Below are 23,236 nucleotides of genomic sequence, written 5' to 3' on the forward strand. Positions count from 1 at the left end.
GGTTTCTCCCAATCTATTCACTCCCATGCCAAGTGAGACTTTCTGCCAGTCTACCCATCAAACATTTACTCTAACCATACCTTTTCTCCCGAGTCTGCCATCTCTCCTAAATGTCCACTCTTCCCTCATCCCCTGACCTTTTCTGCTTCCCTGTTCACCCTCCCCTTGTCCACCCGTCCCCTTACTATATAAACTCTCACGGGCAGGGTTGTCCATCCTCCACACTTTCTTGCTTCCAGTGTTTCTTGTCCCCTTCAGCAACTGACCCTGTGTGCTTGCCCTTCATTGGGTACAGTCTCGCTGACTGCTGAACCGCCTTCCCCTCTCGCTGACTCACAGTGTCATGCCTGTCTGTATATAGCGAGTCTCCCAACCATCACCCCATCAGCGTCCTACCTAATTTGTTGGTTATTTGCTATGTGATGTACCACTATTATATCAATGGAACACTAAGTGTAATCTGACATATCTATTTTCACTATACTGCCAATATGGTGCTGCGGAAACTGTGTGGTACCTTAATAACAACAACACTAATCTGGTGCTGGCTGCATTTTTCTTGAAGTTATGCTGGCCATACACTTGTGTGATGCCCTGCGACGCGACATCGCGGGGCATCGCACCGGCAGTTCAGGTGCGATCAAATCACACCTGAACTGCCAAAGTGGTTACCATGCGATCATGCGATAGATCGCATGGTAATCACGTGATGGGCATGTCACCGCTGAGTGGGAGCGGACTCTGGCCGCTCCTGGCGGGTGCCCATCGCACTGCGATATATCTCATGTGGGTTTAAAACCACATGCGATCGCACTGCGATGCGAGAAATATTATGTGCAGCACATAATATCTTGAGACGCGATATTCGACCGGCGTGCCTGCGCATCGCATCTCAAGGTAACTAAAATGTGCATACAATCCTTCGATTTCTCTCACAGATGTGGTCGAAATCGAAGGATAGCACCGATTATCTCATATGTGTATGGGCACCATATGAACTACATAGAATGTGGGAAGGGTCGCCTAGTGCTGATCTCAGAGGAATTATTATTAGATTTAGTGCAGAGAAAATGTGGATTTCTTTCATTTTACTGCGAAAGACATGTATTCTGTAGTCCTGCTAATGGAAGGTAAACTTTCCTTAAAGCTGTGGTGTACCAGTGATCACCAGTTCAGGCATGTGTAGTGTGTATCGTGGCAAATCAATAGAATTAGGGGGTTATGGGGTTTATAATACACAAGTGATGCTATGGTACGTATTACCTCCTGTAAATGTTATCATTGTAAATTGTGAGCTTGCCGTGTTCATTAGGATAATGCCTTTATATGGTCATGGAACTCACTGCTTATAATTTACAGCAATGGTAACAAAGCCCAAATACTGTACTTACCTTACAATGTACTAGACTACAGAATTAAGTTCTAGCATTTTTCATTAAAGAAACCTATGATTTATACATTAAAAAATCACTAGGTATCTTATAGCAAGTGACAGGAAACCTACAGTACAATTCAGCAAATACTGTAATTGGCTATGTATTATGTGGAGTCATTCCTAGGAGATACTTATATACCCAGTAAGTAAGAGCCAGGCATCTCCCTGGCCACATTCCTTTTCTACCTTCATCTAATAAGAGGGGGTCTACTACGATGCACCGGCACCGGGATCCCTACTACACATCCCTCCAAACTCAGGTTCCACACAGAACTATGCCCAAATGTGTGTTGTACTTTTACGCATTCTGTAAGGAGACGGCTTCAATGTTTTGAGGATTTCTTACACGTAAGAAAGGCAATGCATTTTAGTTTGTAATAAATCAAGTGAATTCTTATATATAGATTAGCAATCTCCGTGGGTTGCACTGCTATTACATTTCAATGTGGCTATCAATTGTACATGGAATCAGTAGCTGAACGTAGCACTTGCACTAAACATCATGTATTTGTTCTGTACTGTTTAACAGAACCTCAGTAACAAAGAGCAATTCAAGGTAGAAAATTACGTTTTATTTTTCATTAAGTACCCATTGAGCATGCAGAATATGTCTAAGCTATCCCCCTACAAGTCTTTTTTTTTGGGGGGGGGGAGGGGGTTGGGAGAGGTTGGTTATGGCATCCAGAGTCACCCCATATTACGCGAACGCAGAGTGTTAGTAGAGGGAGGATGCTGTAGTGCAGACAGAGCTCCACAGCACCTGTGCTCACTACATCACGTACATTGTGACCATGTCACATAACACTGCACAACTATAAATTATTAATAATAGCATGAAGAGAGAAACAAAGATAAAATTGGTAACTACCAAAATTAGTTTTATATCCTGCCAGTGATTTGTGATTAAAAGTAAAGAAAAAAAAATTCAGGTACACCTTTCTTGCATTCTTGGCAAATAACTAATTGGACTAATCATGTGGTAGCAATTCAAAACAAAAAAGCATCCAGACATGGTCAAGAGGTTCAGTTGTTGTTCAGGCCTAATTACAGAATTTGGAAGAAATTTAATATATATTACATTGACCATGGAATGGCTGTTGGTACCTGATGGCATGGTTTGAGTATCTTAGAAACCATTGATCAGCCGGGATTTTCACATACAATAGCGAGAGCTGATCAGCAAAGAAAATAAAAGTGAAGCTAAAGTGAGCACAGGCACATTGGAAAATGGCAACTGGTCTGATGAAACTTGACATGTAGATGGCAGGGTCAGAATTTGGCTGAAAGTACATGAATCCATCCTGCCTTGTAACCACATTTGAGGCTGGTGGTGGTGTAATGGTCTGGGGACTGTGCTCTTGTCAAATTTTACGTCCCTTGTTATCAATACATTTTACCCTAGTATTGTTGCGGACCATGTGTATCCCTATATAGTCAAATTCACCCTTCTTGTAATGAATACTTCAAGCAGAATTACTTATCTTTTACTTCCTGCAGCATATAACATGAGAGAGCAGGCAGAGATGTGGCATTGCATAAAATTATTCTGTGCTAGGCAGAGGAAGACAAATCTGAGGTCAGCGCATGCAAATGTATTCTCGCAGACACAATCCTCAGCTATCTTCATAGCTATGGTACAGTCAACTTTATTGCACTGGATTGTTAAACAATCAACCATAAATGAAAAAAGAAGTTTGGGGAAGCAATGGTTTCAATCTGTATAATCCCTCCAGTTGTCCAAATATAAGTCCTGATTAGTTATGCAGTGCTTTATTAGTATAATGTGCAGTGAACGTATTTTCTATGGCCACACACATGCACTACATACAGTTTATTACAAAACTGATGGTTAACATCAATGGCAAATAAGTCAGTGCAGGCCACCAATTTACAGTACATCAGTGGGTGAGCTCACTCTGGGCCCAATACAGAGGTGGATACAAAGCCGATGTTTGCGCCACTGAGCGATTTTTGTACTGTCAGTGTCGCACTGCACATACGCAGTGATTGACTAGCAATGGCGGATGCAATGAGGATTTATTCCCAAAGTGAGTGACAGGCAGTGATCGGTTTTTTTGGGGAGGCAACAGGAAGGTGGTGAGCCAAAAGCAGACATGTTACGACCAGTTTGAGGGTAAGTCTGAGCCCGCATCTTCGTATGCAGTTGTGATGGACAGTCTCAGAAACCATAGCTTCGAACAGGTGCGTCATTGTAAACAAGCGGCAGATCAGAGGTGCCTTCAGTGGGAGTCTCTGTGCAAATCTCCGTGGCAGTGTCATTAGCATATCATTGCATATCCGCTGCCTACATGACTGCAGTAGTGGTGGTATTTGCAACAAGTTCTAAATTAGGGGTTGGGTATGTGTGACCGGTGGTCAGGAGACCGCAGGGAAGCATACCTCCGCCGTTATCCCAGCAGCGGAATGCTGGTGGTGGTGGTGGGATAGCGCAACAAGCCCCTGGCGGGAATAGTCCCTGCTAGTCGGCATGCCAACTGACGGGATTCTCAGGGGACACGAAGTAGGGGGATGTGTTCTGACTTCCGGTCACATAACTATATCCCCTAAATTAGGCCTTCTGTGACGAGACAGGGCAGCTTTTTATAAGGTTAAGTTTACTTTTATCTATGTTTTTAATTTAGTGTTAAGTAGGGAGTTGCGAGATCTCACCATGTGTTCTTGGTGGGTTCTCTGGATACTCTGGTTTTGTCACATAGTCCAAAAACATACTGGTAGATATTTGGGGCCATATGCAGTGTTGGAAGTAAATCAGCATGTGCAGATGACATGTATATTCACCTGTATGCCGCGTTGCATGCATATGGCAGTGTGTCTCCTTGCCCGATTTGATGCTGTTCCTCATCATCACTTGCACCAGCACTATACTAGGTAAAACAATGCATATTTTTGCATAGCCCACAGCTGTGATGGCACACCCTCAATGACCGCTGCCTACATGAGACTGCTACGCTAAAATCCAGTTGCATCTGCTCATTTGCAATTGTAGATGTGGCTGAAATGTGTAGAACACTCATACTTGCATTCGCTTGGTACCAGAGCATATGCATAGAGATAAGAGGCAAGATATGTTCATAATATAGTCGCATGTTTAATTCTGCTCTGACCCCTAGACTGTAAGATCTGATGGGACTGATGATGTATTATTTACAATTATCTGTACAGACTACATATAAGGAAGTCGAAATACATAATTGGCATAACAATAATAATTATTCCAATGAACTCTATTTTTGTTTGATAAAGGAAAACTGCTATAAGGTCTATTTTGCACATATCATCCATATGCTGTATTTAACAAATGGTTGGGTACACTTTTTAGCAGAGGGCCAATCCTCTGTATGCAAGTCTTGGTCAGTCCCTGTTACTCACCGCTATATAGTTAAGCTAGGTACATGTAGTCCCACTTCTGCTTCAGGTCTCCACTGATGCATTACTATCCTGATTCCATAGCATGTCATGCCGCTTACTGCAACCAGACTAAAGCCAGGTACACACTATACAATTATCTGCCAGAACTAGCTGTTTGGAATTCAAATTTAGTAATGGATGAGAGCAAATGACAATCGACCATTTGCTCCCAAACACTGGAAAACAGACAAACGGGTATATTCAATTAAAGTCGGAACCATTCCGACATGCATTTATCGGAATGGATCCGACAAGGGCGATTCAGTGAACGGCCGTTCCTGACCATCTCAATATGTGAAATAGAGACAATATTTTATTGGTTCAACTCACATAATTTATGAGTCACTCATGCATGTCATCCACCAATAAGCGTGGATCCTTAATCCCCACAGATGTCCTGATGAACTGGGGACTCAAAGGAAAAAATATAGTGCAATACTATTTCACCAAACAAGCCACAAGGCTCTAACCATCTGGACCCCGCACAGGTGACCCAATACAGCTGGTTCTGTTAGTGAGGAGGTGTTCCAGGACCCCAATTGGGTGATATGCTTTTAATTCTATGTTTTATGTAAGTGTGTTTTTGTCTGAATAAATCGTCTTGTTTGGTGAAATAGTATTGCACTATATTTTTTCCTTTGAGTCCCCAGTTCATCAGGACATCTGTGGGGATTAAGGATCCACGCTTATTGGTGGATGACATGCATGAGTGACTCATAAATTATGTGAGTTGAACCAATAAAATATTGTCTCTATTTCACCTTAAGAAATTGGCTGCACTATGTTGTTTTATTTTAGTCCTACAGATATATTATCTCTGTGAGAAAAGTGGACCTCTGTATTCCACTAATAAACTACAAAAGAGGTTATCTATTCCAATCGGTTTAGATCAAATGTAAGCTATTTCATTTGCTATTGATGTATGGTGGCGCCAGGTGTGGGCATTTCTCTGTTTTTTGTCTCAAATTGGGGTTTTGGTGAAGGCTCATTGTACCACATAGGCTGCCTCTATATCTACAAGCGCAGATCTCAATCACCCATTCTATTATTGTGTTACCATCTCAATATGTAATTCAACCCAGGTAATAAGAAGGGTTATTCCGGGTTGAATACCGGTTCAGGCGCAGTGTGACCCAGTACCCATTCACAGCATAGGGAGAGGCGGCGCGGAGATGAGCTCATCTCCCAGCGCTGCCTCCACCCCCACCGCGGCAATCGACCCAGCATATTGCCGGGTCGGAAAGCCAGCAGTGGCAGCGCAGAGTCTCCAATGCCGGATCCTGTCCGGGAAGGACCCGTTTCCAATTCTCGGGAGGGATCCGGCATTGGAGAGGTGAAAGGGGTATAATAGAGCAGGCCTGAATACATTTACTTCAAAGGCCAATATCTATTTTAAGCCCAAAATTAGGAGTCAGCAATTTTGTAATGAAAAATTTAGAAGCCTCAAAATCATGCAGGTGAGTAGCGCTACACATTAACATGTGACCAATATGTTATATTGCTTTAATAATTTGCACATATCAGTGGTATACATTCGATACTTTATGGCAGCCTGTGGCTCCTAAATGTCCTACCAACTATTCCAACCTCTGTAGGAAACAGTTATACCTGGATCATATGATTACAGGGGATGTATTATAATACTTTTACAGCAGGCAGAGCCAAGGATGCATCATAACATGCTATACTATAACAGCAGGCAGAGCCAAGGATGTGTTATAACATGCTATACTATAACAGCAGGCAGAGCCAATGATGCATCATAACATGCTACACTATAACAGCAGGCAGAGCCAATGATGCATCATAACATGCTATACTATAACAGCAGGCAGAGCCAATGATGCATCATAACATGCTATACTATAACAGCAGGCAGAGCCAAGAATGCGTTATAACATGCTATACTATAACAGCAGGCAGAGCCAAGGATGCATTATAACATGCTATACTATTACAGCAGGCAGACTCAAGGATGCATTATAACATGATATACTATTACAGCAGTCAGACTCAAGGATGCATTATAACCATTACAACAGGCAGAGCAGAGGATGCATTACAACATGCTATTCTATTACAGCAGGCAGAGCCAAGGATGCATTATAGCATGCTGTACTACTACAGCAGTCAGAGCCAGTGTTGTGAAACACCAGTCATGGTAGGATTATAGAGTGCAAACTTTCCTAGTCTAGTCTGAAGCCTGTGACAGTGTGTAGACCCCTTCAAAGACCAGCAGTAACACTGGTGGATACAGGCTTAGGTCTGGATCAGTGCTTTGGAAACTAATCTTATGGAGTAGAAATTATTTGAACTTGGAGGAGCATGCAATGAATATGTGATGCCCACACTGCAATTCAGACAACAAAATTATATATTATATTTTCTACAAAACTATATCAACTTTGTTTAGGCACCGTGGCTCGTAGGACATGCTAAGACCTGTAGTTCACCAGCAAAGAAGCATGGCTTAGCTGTCCAAATGAAAGGTTTTATCCTGATGTAATATGTGCCATGATGCCCTGGAAAAGACTGTCATCTATTCACAACCAACCAGTTTTTTATTTTTCTGTTGTTTTAATATCACTCGCTTTTTTTCAAATTAAGTTCCACAAACTCAGCCTCGCACAAAAGACAAACCAAATCAGCCATAATATACAGTCAGGTAATGAGAACTTCATATTCATATCAGCTTGCAACCTAGCAGGCAATCCATGTTTGGAGAGTCCTGCAACCAAAACTTGTGCAAAAGGAAACAAAATCCAATATTTAGCCACAGTAACGAATACATAGTTGCTACTTAATAACCTGGATAACACTGATTTGACACAAAATGTCATCAAAATATTTTTTTTTATGAAACAGTAACAAATAAAAAGCAAACAGTAGAAAGTGGTCTCTGCAGAAACACAGGGCCATGAGGAGGTTTTATACTGCACATATATACTGAGCGATCAATAGCTATACTGCTAATAGATGACCTAGGCTGCATATTCTATGCCCATCTCTGAGCAGCAGCACCCTCCCCCCACACCTGGAGATGTGACATGCTCTTGTCATTTTGGTTACAGACAGACACCAGCTGCTATCTTTCACACGCAATGCCATGTGGAAATAAAGACTGGTGCAGATAAAATGATACTATAATATGCAGATCCATGCTCTTACCTCCAGCAGATCAACTTTTCCAGCAGCAGCAAGGGTGACAGGCAGGTTCAGCAGACCAGGGATCTCCCCTCCAGCAGCCCCTTCCCCTCCAGGCCTTTGTAGCACTGGGGTAAATAAATGAAACAACAAAGAGCAATAAAACCTGCTCCTTTTTTATTGCTTCCCTCTCATTCTTGTTATTGTTTTGTTTGCTTGCTTGATGTTGTTGTGTTCTTGCAGCAGCCCCTCCTTAGGCTCCTCTGGGCTGGCACTGGGGGGTTGCTCTTTTACTAGGGTCTGTGCCTGGATGCATAGGAAAGCCGTTGACCACAGAGTGTCCAGGGAACCATATTTGCCCCCCTGGGGGTCCCTTTGCTGAGATGATAGGAGGGGGGGCAGGTTATGCAGTTGGATTGCTCAGGCCTGTGCTTGCTGCTGGATTTCCCAGCTACCCCTGCCTCTCTCTTCTCAGTGGCTGTTTTCCTTCCCTGGGCTCCAGAACCAGATCATGGAGTTTCCTGTTGCGCATGCGCAGTTGGGCTCGGAGGGCAGCCCCGGGGATTCCATGCCCACAACGCACAATGCGCACTACGGCTGATGCACCGTCTACCATCTTGGATGTGGGCAAACAATTACGTAGCAACCTTTGTAACGCTTTTGCTGCCAGAATGACGTACGGCTCGCTTATAGGAAGGGGTTAAGGACTACCTCTGATTCACGTGAACAAATTTCCCAAGCGCCTATATAAATGCAGTTAGTGTTATCTGGCTTGTCATATACATGCATACACAAACACTACAAAATGGCTGGTTACTCACACAGACGTTACACAAGTGTGTACGTTTCGTGGCACAAATAAGAAGTAGCAATAGAAGGGGAGTGACAGGCGGGAGAGCCTCTCTGCTCTCTGGCGGTGCCCCAACTAAACATGGCGCCCGTGTAGCGCGGGCAGTGCCGCATTTTCCGCGTCTTCGGCTGCATTTGTCACTGCTGCAGTTATACATGGAACTGCGTTTCATCAAAATAATATCAGTTTAATGACAGAACATAATGTCTATATTATAATATATACATGTATTTGAATAAAAATCTGATTATGCATTGTGTGTCATATCTCCTTGCATTGCATGCATGTGGCTGCTGCAGATATATTAAAACTATAATAAGGTGAAAACTACACAGCATGGTGTTTCTTGCACCCGCTCTGCATATTTATGATACACAATACATTTATGACATAGGTTCTCAAACTCGGTCCTCAGGGCCCCAAACAGCCAGTGTTTTCCATGTAACCCAGCAGGTGCACAGGTGCATTTATTACTCATGGACACATTTTTAAAGGTCCGTAGCAGGGGCGTTTTAAGAGAGGAGGAGGCCCGTGTTCAGCCTCCTCCATCGGGCTCCCTCCTCTCTGCCTGGAGCGCCGTAGAGTCTGAGCACTAGAGGGCTCAGACTCTACTGCGCATGCGCAGATCTCCGGGAAAATGGTGCGGTGGCCATTTTTCCTGAGATCTCTCTACTGCGCATGCGCAGAACGCCGTGAAAATGGCCGCTAGGCCATTTTTACTGTGTTCTAGCGGCGCTACGGATGCCGGCGCTGGACTTCGGAGGGGTAAGTATTTTACAAATGGGTGCGGTGAGGGGCCCCTCTGGACTCAGGGGCCCGTGTGCACCGCACACACTGCACCCATTATAGAAACGCCAGTGGTCCGTAGGTGTGGTTAATTATTTAACTTTTGATTCTGTGAGCAGTCCTGCAAAAGGTGCACTGTGTGGGGTCCTAAGGACTGAGAGCATACCTGCCAACATGACCCTCTCCAGGAGGGACAAAATGTTCTGTTTCTGGACTTTTCTCCTAATTTATGATCGCCGGTACCTGTGTTGAAAGGTTAATGGATAAGTAAGGTGTTTCAACACAGGTGCCGGCAATCATACATTAAGAGGGAAGTCCAGGGGCAGAGCATTCTGTCCCTCCTGGATGGGGTCATGTTGGGAGGTATGCTGAGGGGGTAATTTCAGATCTGATCGCTTCATACCTCCCAACATGACCCTCTCCAGGAGGGACATAATGCTCTGCTCCTAGACTTCCCTCTTAATTTATGATTGCCATCACCTGTGCTCAAACACCTTTCTTATCCATTAACCCAGGCATGTCCAAACTGCGGCCCTCCAGCTGTTGAGAAACTACACATCCCAACATGCCCTGACACAGCATTAGCATTCTCTGACAGCAAAACTGTGTCAGGTCATGCTGGGATGTGTAGTTTCACAACAGCTGGAGGGCCGCAGTTTGGACATGCCTGCATTAACCTGTTCAACATAGGCAATAATAAATTAAGAAAAAAGTCCAGAAGCAGAGCATTCTGTTCCTCCTGGAGAGGGTCATGTTGGGAGGTATATCGCTGGGCTGCGTTTTTTGCTGCTCTGCGATCAGTTAGTTGCTGCCTACAGGGGTCGTGGTCTTTCTGTGTGCGATCGCATATGTAGTAGAGCTGCACAAACTGATTTTGTGCAGTGTCTGCGTAGCCCAGGACTTACTTTTCCAGTGCGATGAGAACAGGCTGATTGGGACCGCAGCTGACATCACACACCCTCCCTGAAAACGCTTCAGCACGCTTGCGTTTTTCCGGACACTCCCTGAAAACGGTCAGTTGCCACCCACAAACGGCCTCTTCCTGTCAATCTCCTTGTGAACGGCCATGCACATGGATCCTTCGCACCATCCCGTCACAGGGCACCGATGCCGTTGTAGCTGTGCGACGCAACGGCGCAGTGTGGCTCAGACGCAGGCACAGTTCGGATCTGATTGCCCGCTGTACGAAACCGCACAGCAGCGATAAGATCTGAATGACCCCATGAGATTGAGAACCTGTGCTTTATGAGATCAGTTTAGATAGATTAGAATGTAAGCTCTTGCGAGCAGGTCCCTCTGCCTTTGTGGTCACTACATAATTATTATAAGTACTAGGTGCTTCATCGCGCCCTATGGGCGCTCTTCACACCGTCGCAAGGGGCTACACCCCCTTAACCCTTGCATGCCTTTCTGGGCTTCAATATTTGTATTATATGGAGTATTACCTGCCTTCCTTCGTTAGTGGTTAAATATTGCACAATGAAAGGGCGTGCAATGGTGAATGAGGCGCAACCCCTTGCGACGACGTGAACAGCACCTGCAGGGCACAATGTACAGAATGTAGCAGGTGCAGGGGGGACTGTGGATGGGGGAGGGCGTCTCTAGATGCTGCGGGTGGAGGGGGGGCGGATGCGCGGGGGGGGGGGTGGATAGGGAAGGGTTGGGAGGTGCTGCGGATGGGGGAGGGGCAGAGGAGTGAGGGCTACAGATGGGGGAGGGGTCCGGAGGCACTGCAGGTGGAGGAGGGGCAGGGGTGCCACTGGTGGGGGAGGGGCAGGGTGTTGCGGATGGGTGAAGGGTTCCGGAGGTGCTGTGGGATGGGAAGGGGCGGGGTTGCCGGGGGTGGGGTAGGGGGTCCGGAGGTGCCACGGGTGGGGGAGGGGCAGGTGCAGGTGGTGCGGTGGATGGGGAAGGGGTCCGGAGGCGCTGCAGGTGGTGGAGGGGCAGGTGCGAGGGTGCCATGGGTGGGGGAGGGGGGGGACCGCGGATGGAGAAGGGTGTCTGCAGATGCTGCGGGTGGAGGGGGGGCAGGTGTGGGGGGAGACATATATGGGGGTGGATGGTGGAGGGGGTCTGGAGGTGCTGTGGGTGGTGGAGGGGCGGGGGAGTGGGAACCGTGGGTGGTGTAGGGGGTCTGGAGGCACAGCGTGTGGGGGAGGGGTGGAGTGTCGCATGTGGTGGAAGGGAAGGTGCAGAGGTGTGGTGCATTGGGGAGGGGTCTAAAGACGCTGCGGGTACTGTACCTGCCAAAAAGGTAGTTGGAGGGTATGCAGTAACAGGGCCAGGACAGGGGTGACAGTCTAAGAACAGGGGTGACGGGGCCAGGACAGGGGTGACAGGGTCAGAACAGGGGTGACGGGGCCAGAACAGGGGTGACGGGGCCAGGACAGGGGTGATGGGGCAAGGACAGGGGTGACGGGGCCAGGACAGGGGCGACGGGGCCAGGACAGAAATTACAGGGCCAGGATAGGGTTGACAGGGCAAGCACAGGGGTGACAGGGACAGGATAGGGGTAACAGGGCCAGGATAAGGGTGACAGGGCCAGGATAAGGGTGAAAGGGCCAGGATAACGATGAAAGGGCCAGGATAAGGGTGTCAGGGCAAGGCCAGGGGTGACAGGGACATGACAGAACACAGGGCACGGGAGAGATTGGTATTAGGGACAAAACAGTGGTGACAGACAGATGTGTCTTACCGGAGTCACTGCTGCTGGCTGCTGTTGTTCCACTCCAACCTGTTGGGATCCGCTGCTGGTGGAGACTTGGCATGGCTGACTCTCTCAGGCTGGAGTTCTGCTTCCTCTGCCCGTCCGCATCCCTCCCCCCCTCCTCAGTCACACACCGCGGACCTCGCGCGGCTGCCGGGCACTGTGGTAAGGGGAGACTGGGAGTGACTGGTTAGCCCCCAGGAGATGCTGCAGCTGGAGGGAGGAGGGGGTCATAGCATGCACGCGGCGCAGACCTCACGGCTGCCGGGCACTGTGGTAAGGGGAAACTGGGAGTGACTGGTTAGCCCCCAGGAGATGCTGCGGCTGGAGGGAGGAGGGGGTTGGAGCCTGCAAGCAGCGAGGACTTCTGCAGCGCTGTCTCCACTAAACACAGCGGGGTAAATTTACTAAGATGGTAGTTCTATTTAAGATGGGATGTTGCCCATAGCAACCAATCAGAATTCAGGTATTATCTTCTAGAAGGTGCTAGATAAATGAGAAGTGGAATCTGATTGGTTGCTATGTGCAACATCCCATCTTAAATAGAACTCCCATCTTAGTAAATTTACCCCAGCGTCTGTTTAGTGGAGGGAGAGGGAGAGGGGGCATCAGGGGGTACAGATTAAGGGGGGGTTCCGGCAGCAGAGCTGGATTAAGGGGGGGGGGGGGCCAGGGGGTATGTACTGCGGGCCCCACAGGGGGCCCCCCGGCTGGAGTAGCTCTGTCCCAGCTCTGAAGCTCCCCCGTCCTGCCAGCAACAGCAGTAGCATTGTGCTACAGTCAGCACACGCTGCTGCGTGTTGGCAGGTCTGTGGTGTTGCAGGGAGGCAGCAGCCTCCCTGCTTTCTTCTGCCTGTGCAGGTGTGTAGGGGGGAGCGACCACCCCCTCTGGATTTACCCCTAGCTGAGGGGCCAAAATCCCATTTAAAAAAAACACAATCCCCGGAATTTGCATAAGGGGACGTGGCCACGCAGCCGCGATTAGGCCACGCCCCCAAACCCACAGCAGGCATAGCAATGAGATAGGGCCCCCTGTCTCAAGTGCCCTGGGTCCCCCGGACTCATAATCCGCCCCTGGGGGCATGCCAGCAGCTCACAGAGCGCTGGGCATGCCCCCTCACTGACGAAAACGGAGGCGTGGCTCGCGATCGCCATGCCCCCACTTTGTTGGCCATGCCCCCTTTTCGCCACGCGTGTGTCCCTCCTTCTGCCTGAAGAAAGCTGGGAGGTATGCACCCCTGCCTGTGCCATGCCCATACCATCTGCTTCTGCTCCTAGTCTCCTATAGATTTGCCCAGATCTGTGACTCATTTGACTAACTCCGCCCAGTGTTGTGACTCCACCCAGTGTTAGCAAATGAGGCACAAAGTCACAGATCTGGGCTATTATATTATAAGTAATCATATTTTTATCACACATGTAATGTGTAATTTTGCTGTATTTTCCTATATAGGGCATTAATAAACCCTTACCGTCGCATAGAAATAATAGAAAATAATGAGGCGTTCTTCTTGAGGTAAAAATCTGATGTGAATTGGAACCTATTAAATCTGATATAGGGCACACTTGCCGACTTTAAATATCTCCTCAGGATACACTGCAGGAGACTTCGGGGGGGGGGGGGGGGGGGGAAGGGGGGGAGGCATAATTAAGCCCCGCCCCCACATCGGGAAGCGCCGCTATTCGTGGGTCCGCGGGAAGGGGCGGGGCTAAAATGAGGCAATCTGCGTCATTTTAACCCCTTCCCCACCCCACGGACTCGCGTATACAGGAGTTTATCTCTTCATCCTACCCACATCACCAGGGTGCGAGCAGGATGCGGGAGACCTGCCTACTCTTCCGGGGGTGCGGGGGCCTACCCAAAAAAACCAGGAGCTTCCCGCAGCTTCCGGGAGAGTAGGCAAGTATGATTTAGGGGTCTATGTACTGCTAAGCCCTGGAGAGAGATAAAGCACCAGCCAACCAGCTCCTAAATGCCATGTTACAGGCTGTGTTTGAAAAATGACAAGAGCTGCTTGGCTGGTTGGTACTTTATCTCTGTCCACTTTATCTCTCTCCAATGCTTAGTACATAGATTCCTTTGTTTTTCATAATTTTTTTCACCAGTTTGTCAACTATGTATGACCCAGCTAAAAGTCTTTTCTTCACAATTTACATGTTGTAATTAAATTAACCTTCATGTCAACATTGCTATAGATTGGTTGCAGCCCAGAGCACATCAAATAGCTAAGGGCCGGGGACTATTTGTCAAGCACCTTTGTCCTGAAAATCATGCGGAATCTGCTCTTTTTGCATGATTTCTAGGGTTTTCAGTATTGGCCCCATTTATCAAAGGTATTTGCTGTGACAGTCGTTTAACAATTATAGTAAATAAGGACAAAAAAATATTTGTTAGCATCATAATATGCAGCGATAAGAAATCATAAGTAACGCAGGGGCTGTTTTGCTTTAAATGATAAATAGGCCTCATAGACCCATATGTAACGGAATACTCGCTCTCTTTCACAAACAGTTTATCCATAATGTTATTTTACCAAAAACTGGCGCTATTAAAGAAGAGAGTTTGATAGTGAAACCTCAGAAATTATTACTAAATGTAAGGATATCTAAACTCACGCCAGGGCCGCTTCTTGGGCGCTGTGCGCCCCGGGCGACAATAGGGGCGTGGCTTCGTACAGGGGGCGTGGTCATTTACGCCCCCTGTACTGACTGAAATGATGTGCGGTGCGCGATGACGTCATCGCGCACCGCACAGCAAAGGTCCTCTCCACGAAGGGAAACTAGACGCGTAGTGTCTAGTTCCCTTCGTGAAGAGGACCTTTGCTGTGCGGTGCGCAATGACGTCATTGCGCACCGCACAGTAAAGGACCTCTCCACGAAGGGAAACTAGATGCGTACGCGTCTAGTTTCCCTTCACAGCGGCAGCGGGGGGCAGCGGGCAGCGGGGGGCACAGCAGCAGCCGATCTTGTCCTGGTGTGGCGCCCTCCGGATGGCGCCCTGCTCCCTCCGGAAGACGGCGCCCCGGCCAAAAGTCCTGCTTGCCCGTGGCAAGATCCGCTACTGACTCACGCTAACTAACGTTGTGGAGGATCTGAGATATTTTCTGGTGTAGTACTTATGTCTACAAATAAGTGTTTCCACGTTTCACCACATCTATGCATGGATGTTTTTATTTTATTGTAATAAGGGTAATGCACTATTGCCTGTTCTTATATTTGAGTATTGATTAGTAAGTTTATGATTGTGATTATGTGGCATGGTCTATACAAGAACATCAAGTAGCCTTCATAGTGTAGACAGAGGACCTGATTCTGATTTATACTTTATTACACAACCGCAAGGCATAGTTGCCTACTCCTGGCTGCCCTTCTAAATCGAAACAGCAAATTAGCTCACCTAAGGAGGACGTATAGAGAGAGAAAATGAGATGTCCAAGAACAGAACATTGGGGGACACCTACTGTTAGTGGAAGTGTGTGGGAGGTGGAGTCATGAGAGGAGAAAGAGAAGAAACAGTCAGAGAGGTAGGAAGGTCAGCCAGGAGAGGGCAATATCACGTAGATCAATGGAGTGAAGGATTTGCAGGAGGAGAGGGTGGTCCACAGTGTCAAAACCAGCAGAGGGGTCAAGGACCATGGGGGTCATTCCGAGTTGTTCGCTCGTTGCCGATTTTCGCTATATTGCGATTAGTCGCTTACTGCGCATGCGCAAGGTTCGCAGAGCGCATGCGCTTAGTTATTTTACACAAAAGTTAGGTATTTTACTCACGGCCTAACGAGGATTTCTCTATCGTCCTAGTGGATGCTGGGGTTCCTGAAAGGACCATGGGGAATAGCGGCTCCGCAGGAGACAGGGCACAAAAAGTAAAGCTTTAGGATCAGGTGGTGTGCACTGGCTCCTCCCCCTATGACCCTCCTCCAAGCCTCAGTTAGATTTTTGTGCCCGGCCGAGAAGGGTGCAATCTAGGTGGCTCTCCTAAAGAGCTGCTTAGAAAAGTTTAGCTTAGGTTTTTTATTTTACAGTGAGTCCTGCTGGCAACAGGATCACTGCAACGAGGGACTTAGGGGAGAAGAAGTGAACTCACCTGCGTGCAGGATGGATTGGCTTCTTGGCTACTGGACATTAGCTCCAGAGGGACGATCACAGGTACAGCCTGGATGGTCACCGGAGCCTCGCCGCCGGCCCCCTTGCAGATGCTGAAACGAGAAGAGGTCCAGAATCGGCGGCAGAAGACTCCTCAGTCTTCTTAAGGTAGCGCACAGCACTGCAGCTGTGCGCCATTTTCCTCTCAGCACACTTCACACGGCAGTCACTGAGGGTGCAGGGCGCTGGGAGGGGGGCGCCCTGGGAGGCAAATGAAAACCTTTTTTGGCTAAAAATACCTCACATATAGCCTCCGGGGGCTATATGGAGATATTTAACCCCTGCCAGAATCCGTTAAGAGCGGGAGACGAGGCCGCCGAAAAAGGGGCGGGGCCTATCTCCTCAGCACACAGCGCCATTTTCCCTCACAGAAAGGCTGGAGGGAAGGCTCCCAGGCTCTCCCCTGCACTGCACTACAGAAACAGGGTTAAAACAGAGAGGGGGGGCACTAATTTGGCGTTAGAAATATATAAAAAAGATGCTATAAGGGAAAACACTTATATAAGGTTGTCCCTATATAATTATAGCGTTTTTTGGTGTGTGCTGGCAAACTCTCCCTCTGTCTCTCCAAAGGGCTAGTAGGTCCTGTCCTCTATCAGAGCATTCCCTGTGTGTGTGCTGTGTGTCGGTACGTATGTGTCGACATGTATGAGGACGATGTTGGTGAGGAGGCGGAGCAATTGCCTGTAATGGTGATGTCACTCTCTAGGGAGTCGACACCGGAATGGATGGCTTATTTAGGGAATTACGTGATAATGTCAACACGCGCCAAGGTCGGTTGACGACATGAGACGGCCGACAAACAATTAGTACCGGTCCAGACGTCTCAAAAACACCGTCAGGGGTTTTAAAACGCCCGTTTACTTTAGTCGGTCGACACAGACACAGACAGGGACACTGAATCCAGTGTCGACGGTGAATAAACAAACGTATTCCTTATTAGGGCCACACGTTAAGGGCAATGAAGGAGGTGTTACATATTTCTGATACTACAAGTACCACAAAAGAGGGTATTATGTGGGATGTGAAAAAACTACCGTAGTTTTTCCTGAATCAGATCAATTAAATGAAGTGTGTGATGATGCGTGGGTTCCCCCCGATAGAAAATATGGGCGGTATACCCTTTCCCGCCAGAAGTTAGGGCGCGTTGGGAAACACCCCTTAGGGTGGATAAGGCGCTCACACGCTTATCAGAACAAGTGGCGGTACCGTCTATAGATAGGGCCGTCCTCAAGGAGCCAGCTGACAGGAGGCTGGAAAAATATCATAAAAAGTATATACACACATACTGGTGTTATACTGCGACCAGCGATCGCCTCAGCCTGGATGTGCAGAGCTGGGGTGGCTTGGTCGGATTCCCTGACTAAAAATATTGATACCCTTGACAGGGACAGTATTTTATTGACTATAGAGCATTTAAAGGATGTATTTCTATATATGCGAGATGCACAGAGGGATATTTGCACTCTGGCATCAAGAGTAAGTGCGATGTCCATATCTGCCAGAAGATGTTTATGGACACGACAGTGGTCAGGTGATGCAGATTCCAAACGGCACAAAGGTGTATTGCCGTATAAAGGAAGAGGAGTTATTTGGGGTCGGTCCATCGGACTTGGTGGCCACGGCAACTGCTGGAAAATCCACCGTTTTTACCCTAAGTCACATCTCTGCAGAAAAAGACACCGTCTTTTCAGCTTCAGTCCTTTCGTCCCTATAAGAGTCATATCTGCCCAGGGATAGAGGAAAGGGAAGAAGACTGCAGCAGGCAGCCCATTCCCAGGAACAGAAGCGTTCCAACCCTTCTGACAAGCTCTCAGCATGACGCTGAGACCGTACAGGACCCCTGGATCCTACAAGTAGTATCCCAGGGGTACAGTTTGGAATGTCGAGACGTTTCCCCTACGCAGGCTCCTGAAGGCTGCTTTACCAAGGTCTCCCTCCGACAAGGAGGCAGTATGGGAAAAAATTCACGAGCTGTATTCCCAGCAGGTGATAATTAAATTACCCCTCCTACAACAAGAAAAGGGGTATTATTCCACACTATATTGTGGTACTGAAGCCAGAAGGCTAGGTGAGACCTATTCTAAATCTAAAAAAATTTGAACACTTACAAAGGTTCAAATCAAGATGGAGTCACTCAGAGCAGTGATAACGAACCGGGAAGAAGGGGACTATCTGGTGTCCCGAGACATCAGGGATGCTTACCTCCATGTCCCAAATTTGCCCTTATCACTAAGGGTACCTCAGGTTCGTGGTACAGAACTGTCACTATCAGTTTCAGACGCTGCCGTTTGGATTGTCTACGGCACCCCGGGTCTTTACCAAGGTAATGGCCGAAATGATGGTTCTTCTTCGAAGAAAAGGCGTCTTAATTATCCCTTACTTGGACGATCTCCTGATAAGGGCAAAGTCCAGGGAACAGTTGGAGGTCGGAGTAGCACTATCTCGGATACTGTTACAACAGCAGGGGTGGATTCTAAAGATTCCAAAATCGCAGCTGATCCCGACAACAAGTCTCCTGTGCTTAGGGATGATTCTGGACACAGTTCAGAAAAAGGTGTTTCTCCCGGAAGAGAAAGCCAGGGAGTTATCCGAGCTAGTCAGGAACCTCCTAAAATCAGTGCATCATTGCACAAGGGCCATGGTAAAAAAAATGGTGACTTCCTTCGAAGCAATTCCAGTCGGCAGATTTCATGCAAGAACTTTTCAGTGGGATCTGCTGGACAAATGGTCCGGATCGCATCTTCAGATGCATCAGCGGATAACCCTATATCCAAGGACAAGGGTGTCTCTCCTGTGGTGGTACAGAGTGCTCATCTTCTAGAGGGCCGCAGATTCGGCATTCAGTTTTGGATGTTGGTGACCACGGAGGCCAGCCCGAGAGGCTGGGGAGCAGTCACACAAGGAAAAAATTTCCAGGGAGTGTGATCAAGTCTGGAGATTTTTCTCCACATAAATATAGCTAAGGGTAAATTTATAATGCTCTAAGCTTAGCAAGACCTCTGCTTCAAGGTCAGCCGGTATTGATCCAGTGGGATAAAACATCACGGCAGTCGCCCACGTAAATAGACAGGGCGGCACAAGAAGCAGGAGGGCAGTGGAAAAAACTGCAAGGACTTTTCGCTGGGCGGAAAATCATGTGATAGCACTGTCAGCAGTGTTTCATTCCGGGAATGGAAACTGGGAAGCAGACTTCCTCAGTAGGCACGACCTCCACCCGGCAGAGTGGGAACTTCATGGGGAAGTTTTCCACATGATTGTAAACCGTTGGGAATTACCAAAGGTGGACATGATGGCGTCCCGTCTGAACAAAAAACGGGACAGGTATTGCGCCAGGTTAAGAGACCCTCAGGCAATAGCTGTGGACGTTCTGGTAACACCGTGGGTGTACCAGTCGGTGTATGTGTTCCATCCTCTGCTTTTCATACCTAAGGTACTGAGAATTATAAGACGTAGAGGAGTAAGAACTATACTCATGGCTCCGGATTGGCCAAGAAGGACTTGGTACCCGGAACTTCAAGAGATGCTCACAGAGGACTTATGGCCTCTGCCGCTAAGAAGGGACTTGTTTCAGCAAGTACCATGTCTGTTCCAAGACTTACCGCAGCTGCGTTTGACGGCATGGCGGTGGAACGCCGGATCCTAAGGGAAAAGGCATTCAGGAAGAGGTCATTCCTACCCTGGTCAAAGCCAGAAAGGAGGTGACCGCACAACATTATCACCACATGTGGCGAAAATATGTTGCGTGGTGTGAGGCCAGGAAGGCCCCACGAAGAAATTTCAACTCGGTCGATTCCTGCATTTCTTGCAAACAGGAGTGTCTATGGGCCTCAAATTGGGGTCCATTAAGGTTCAAATTTCGGCCCTGTTGATTTTTCTTCCAGAAAGAAGTGGCTTCAGTTCCTGAAGTCCAGAAGTTTGTCAAGGGAGTATTGCATATACAACCCCCTTTTGTGCCTCCAGTGGCACTGTGGGATCTCAACGTAGTTCTGGGATTCCTCAAAACACATTGGTTTAAAACCAGTCAAATCTGTGGATTTGAAGCATCTCACATGAAAAGTGAACATGCTCTTGGACCTGGCCTGGACCAGGCGAGTGTCAAATTGGTGGTTCTTTTTTCTCAAAAAAGCCCATATCTGTTTGTCCATTCGGACAGGGCAGAGCTGCGGACTCGTCCCCAGTTCTCTCCCTAAGGTGGTGTCAGTGTTTCACCTGAACCAGCTTATTGTGGTGTCTTGCGCCTACTAGGGACTTGGAGGACTCCAAGTTGCTAGATGTGGTCAGGGCCCTGAAAATATAGGTTCCAGGACGGCTGGAGTCAGGAAAACTGACTTGCTGTTATCCTGTATGCACCCAACAAACTGGGTGCTCTTGCTTTTAAGCAGACTTTTGCTAGTTGGATGTGTAATACAATTCAGCTTGCACATTCTGTGGCAGGCCTGCCACAGCCAAAATATGTAAATGCCCATTCCACAAGGAAGGTGGGCTCATCTTGGGCGGCTGCCCGAGGGGTCTCGGCTTTACAACTTTGCCGAGCGGCTATTTAGTCAGGGGCAAACACGTTTGTAAAATCCTACAAATTTGATACCCTGGCTAAGGAGGACCTGGAGTTCTCTCATTCGGTGCTGCAGAGTCATCCGCACTCTCCCGCCCGTTTGGGAGCTTTGGTATAATCCCCATGGTCCTTTCAGGAACCCCAGCATCCACTAGGACGATAGAGAAAATAAGAATTTACTTACCGATAATTCTATTTCTCGGAGTCCGTAGTGGATGCTGGGCGCCCATCCCAAGTGCGGATTATCTGCATTACTTGTACATAGTTACAAAAATCGGGTTATTATTGTTGTGAGCCATCTTTTCAGAGGCTCCGCTGTTATCATACTGTTAACTGGGTTCAGATCACAGGTTGTACAGTGTGATTGGTGTGGCTGGTATGAGTCTTACCCGGGATTCATAAATCCTTCCTTATTGTGTACGCTCGTCCGGGCACAGTGCCTAACTGAGGCTTGGAGGAGGGTCATAGGGGGAGGAGCCAGTGCACACCACCTGATCCTAAAGCTTTACTTTTTGTGCCCTGTCTCCTGCGGAGCCGCTATTCCCCATGGTCCTTTCAGGAACCCCAGCATCCACTACGGACTCCGAGAAATAGAATTATCGGTAAGTAAATTCTTATTTTTTCATCGTTCTGGTGATCGTAGTGTGATTGACAGGAAGTGGGTGTTTCTGGGCGGAAACTGGCCGTTTTCTGGGAGTGCGCGAAAAACGCGGGAGTGTCTGAAGAAATGGGGGAGTGTCTGGGCGAACGCTGGGTGTGTTTGTGACGTCAAACCAGGAACGAAACTGACTGAACTGATCGCAATGTAGGAGTAAGTCTCGAGCTACTCAGAAACTGCTAAGAAATTTCTATTCGCAATTCTGCTAATCTTTCGTTCGCAATTCTGCTAAGCTAAGATACACTCCCAGAGGGCGGCGGCTTAGCGCGTGCAATGCTGCTAAAAGCAGCTAGCGAGCGAACAACTCGGAATGAGGGCCCATATGTAGAGAGTAGTGTCCATTGGATTTGGCAGCATGGAGGTCATTGCAGACTTTCATGAGAGCAGTATTAGGTGAGTGGAGAGGATGGAAGCCAGACTGAAATGGGTCAAGAAGAGAGTGGGAGTAAAGAAAGGTTGTTAGGCGGTTGTAGGCTATATGCGCAAGGAGAAGAGAGCGAGAAGGGAGTTGGAGAGAGTGTTAGGATCAAGGGTAGTTTTTTTAAGAGTAGGAGAGGCAAGGGCAGTGGGGACAGTGCCTGAGGAAATGGAGAGATTGAGGTGGGCAAGATGGGAACAGGCAGAAGGAGAGAGGCTGGAGGGGATAGGGTCTAGTGGAGAAGTGGGGTTGGGGAGGACAGGATGAGGGCCATTACTTCATCTTCAGATACAGGGGAAAAACAATTCAGGGTTGTTAAGACTGATCGGGATTAGTGGTCAGGGAAAGGAGGGGACGGGTTGTTGAGAGTCTGTTGTGTTGTGATATCCTAGTGTATTCTGAATGTGAAGTAGGTGGAAAAGTCAAGGGTACAGATTAAAGAAGAGAGTCAAGGTGGGGGTAGGCAGAGGAAGGAGTTGACAGTGACAAAGAGAAGCCAGGGGTTTGAAGACTGGGAGGGGATGAGGTTCTTGAAGTATGACTGTTTAGAGAGGGAAAGGGCAGCTCTGTAGGATGAGAGCATAAACTTGAAATGGAGGAAATCTGCGTTAGAGCGTGATTTCCGCCACTGTCTCTCAGCAGTACGTGAACATTTTTTCAGATATCTGGTGACTTTAGAATGCCAGGGCTGAGGTGTTGATCTGCGAGGGTGAACAGTGGTTGTTGGAGCAACAGAGTCAAGAGCAGAGGTAAGGGAGTCATTTTATAGGGAAGTAGCTTGTTCAAGACAGGAGAAAGAGACAGAGAGAAGTGATTCAAGCTCAGAGGATAAGAAAACGGTGTAGATGGCCTCAATGTTACGCTTAATGATGGTAGCCTTAGGAGGTTGAGATGGATTCTGGTGGTGTGTTCACTTTTTTGATGATGATGTGCTGCTGTGACTCCTGACTTGGAGACTTTCAAACAAGTGAAATAGGTGCCTTCTTAATCGACATTTCGGGTCAAATCCATGTTATCAGGATAACAATACAACAATTGTGTACACACAGTGAATAAATACCTTTCAGAAGAACGCCTCAGGTGCCGCCATTCACGCTGCCCGGTCTCCAAC

General features: G+C 47.7%; 1 protein-coding gene and 1 long non-coding RNA gene across 3 annotated transcripts in view; one reads left to right on the plus strand and one right to left on the minus strand.

Annotated features, from left to right (window-relative positions):
* The window catches only part of MBD6 (methyl-CpG binding domain protein 6), a 183,312-nt gene extending 174,771 nt beyond the window's left edge, over positions 1-8,541 (minus strand). Inside the window, exon 1 of the mRNA XM_063952352.1 lies at positions 8,033-8,541. The gene's annotated coding sequence lies outside the window, so the exon portion shown is untranslated. The remainder of the gene's footprint in view (positions 1-8,032) is intronic.
* Positions 1-23,236, plus strand: part of LOC135010371 (uncharacterized) — a 166,334-nt gene that overhangs the window by 90,571 nt on the left and 52,527 nt on the right. Inside the window, exon 1 of one of the 2 annotated variants that reach the window (XR_010209773.1) lies at positions 8,662-8,764. The exons of the other annotated variant lie outside the window; for it this stretch is intronic. This is a non-coding gene — a long non-coding RNA (uncharacterized LOC135010371). Of the gene's footprint in view, positions 1-8,661; positions 8,765-23,236 lie in introns of those variants that run through there. 2 annotated transcript variants of the gene reach the window in all.

This window comes from Pseudophryne corroboree, chromosome 2, assembly GCF_028390025.1.
Source record: "Pseudophryne corroboree isolate aPseCor3 chromosome 2, aPseCor3.hap2, whole genome shotgun sequence".
NCBI classification, from domain to species: Eukaryota; Metazoa; Chordata; class Amphibia; order Anura; family Myobatrachidae; genus Pseudophryne; species Pseudophryne corroboree.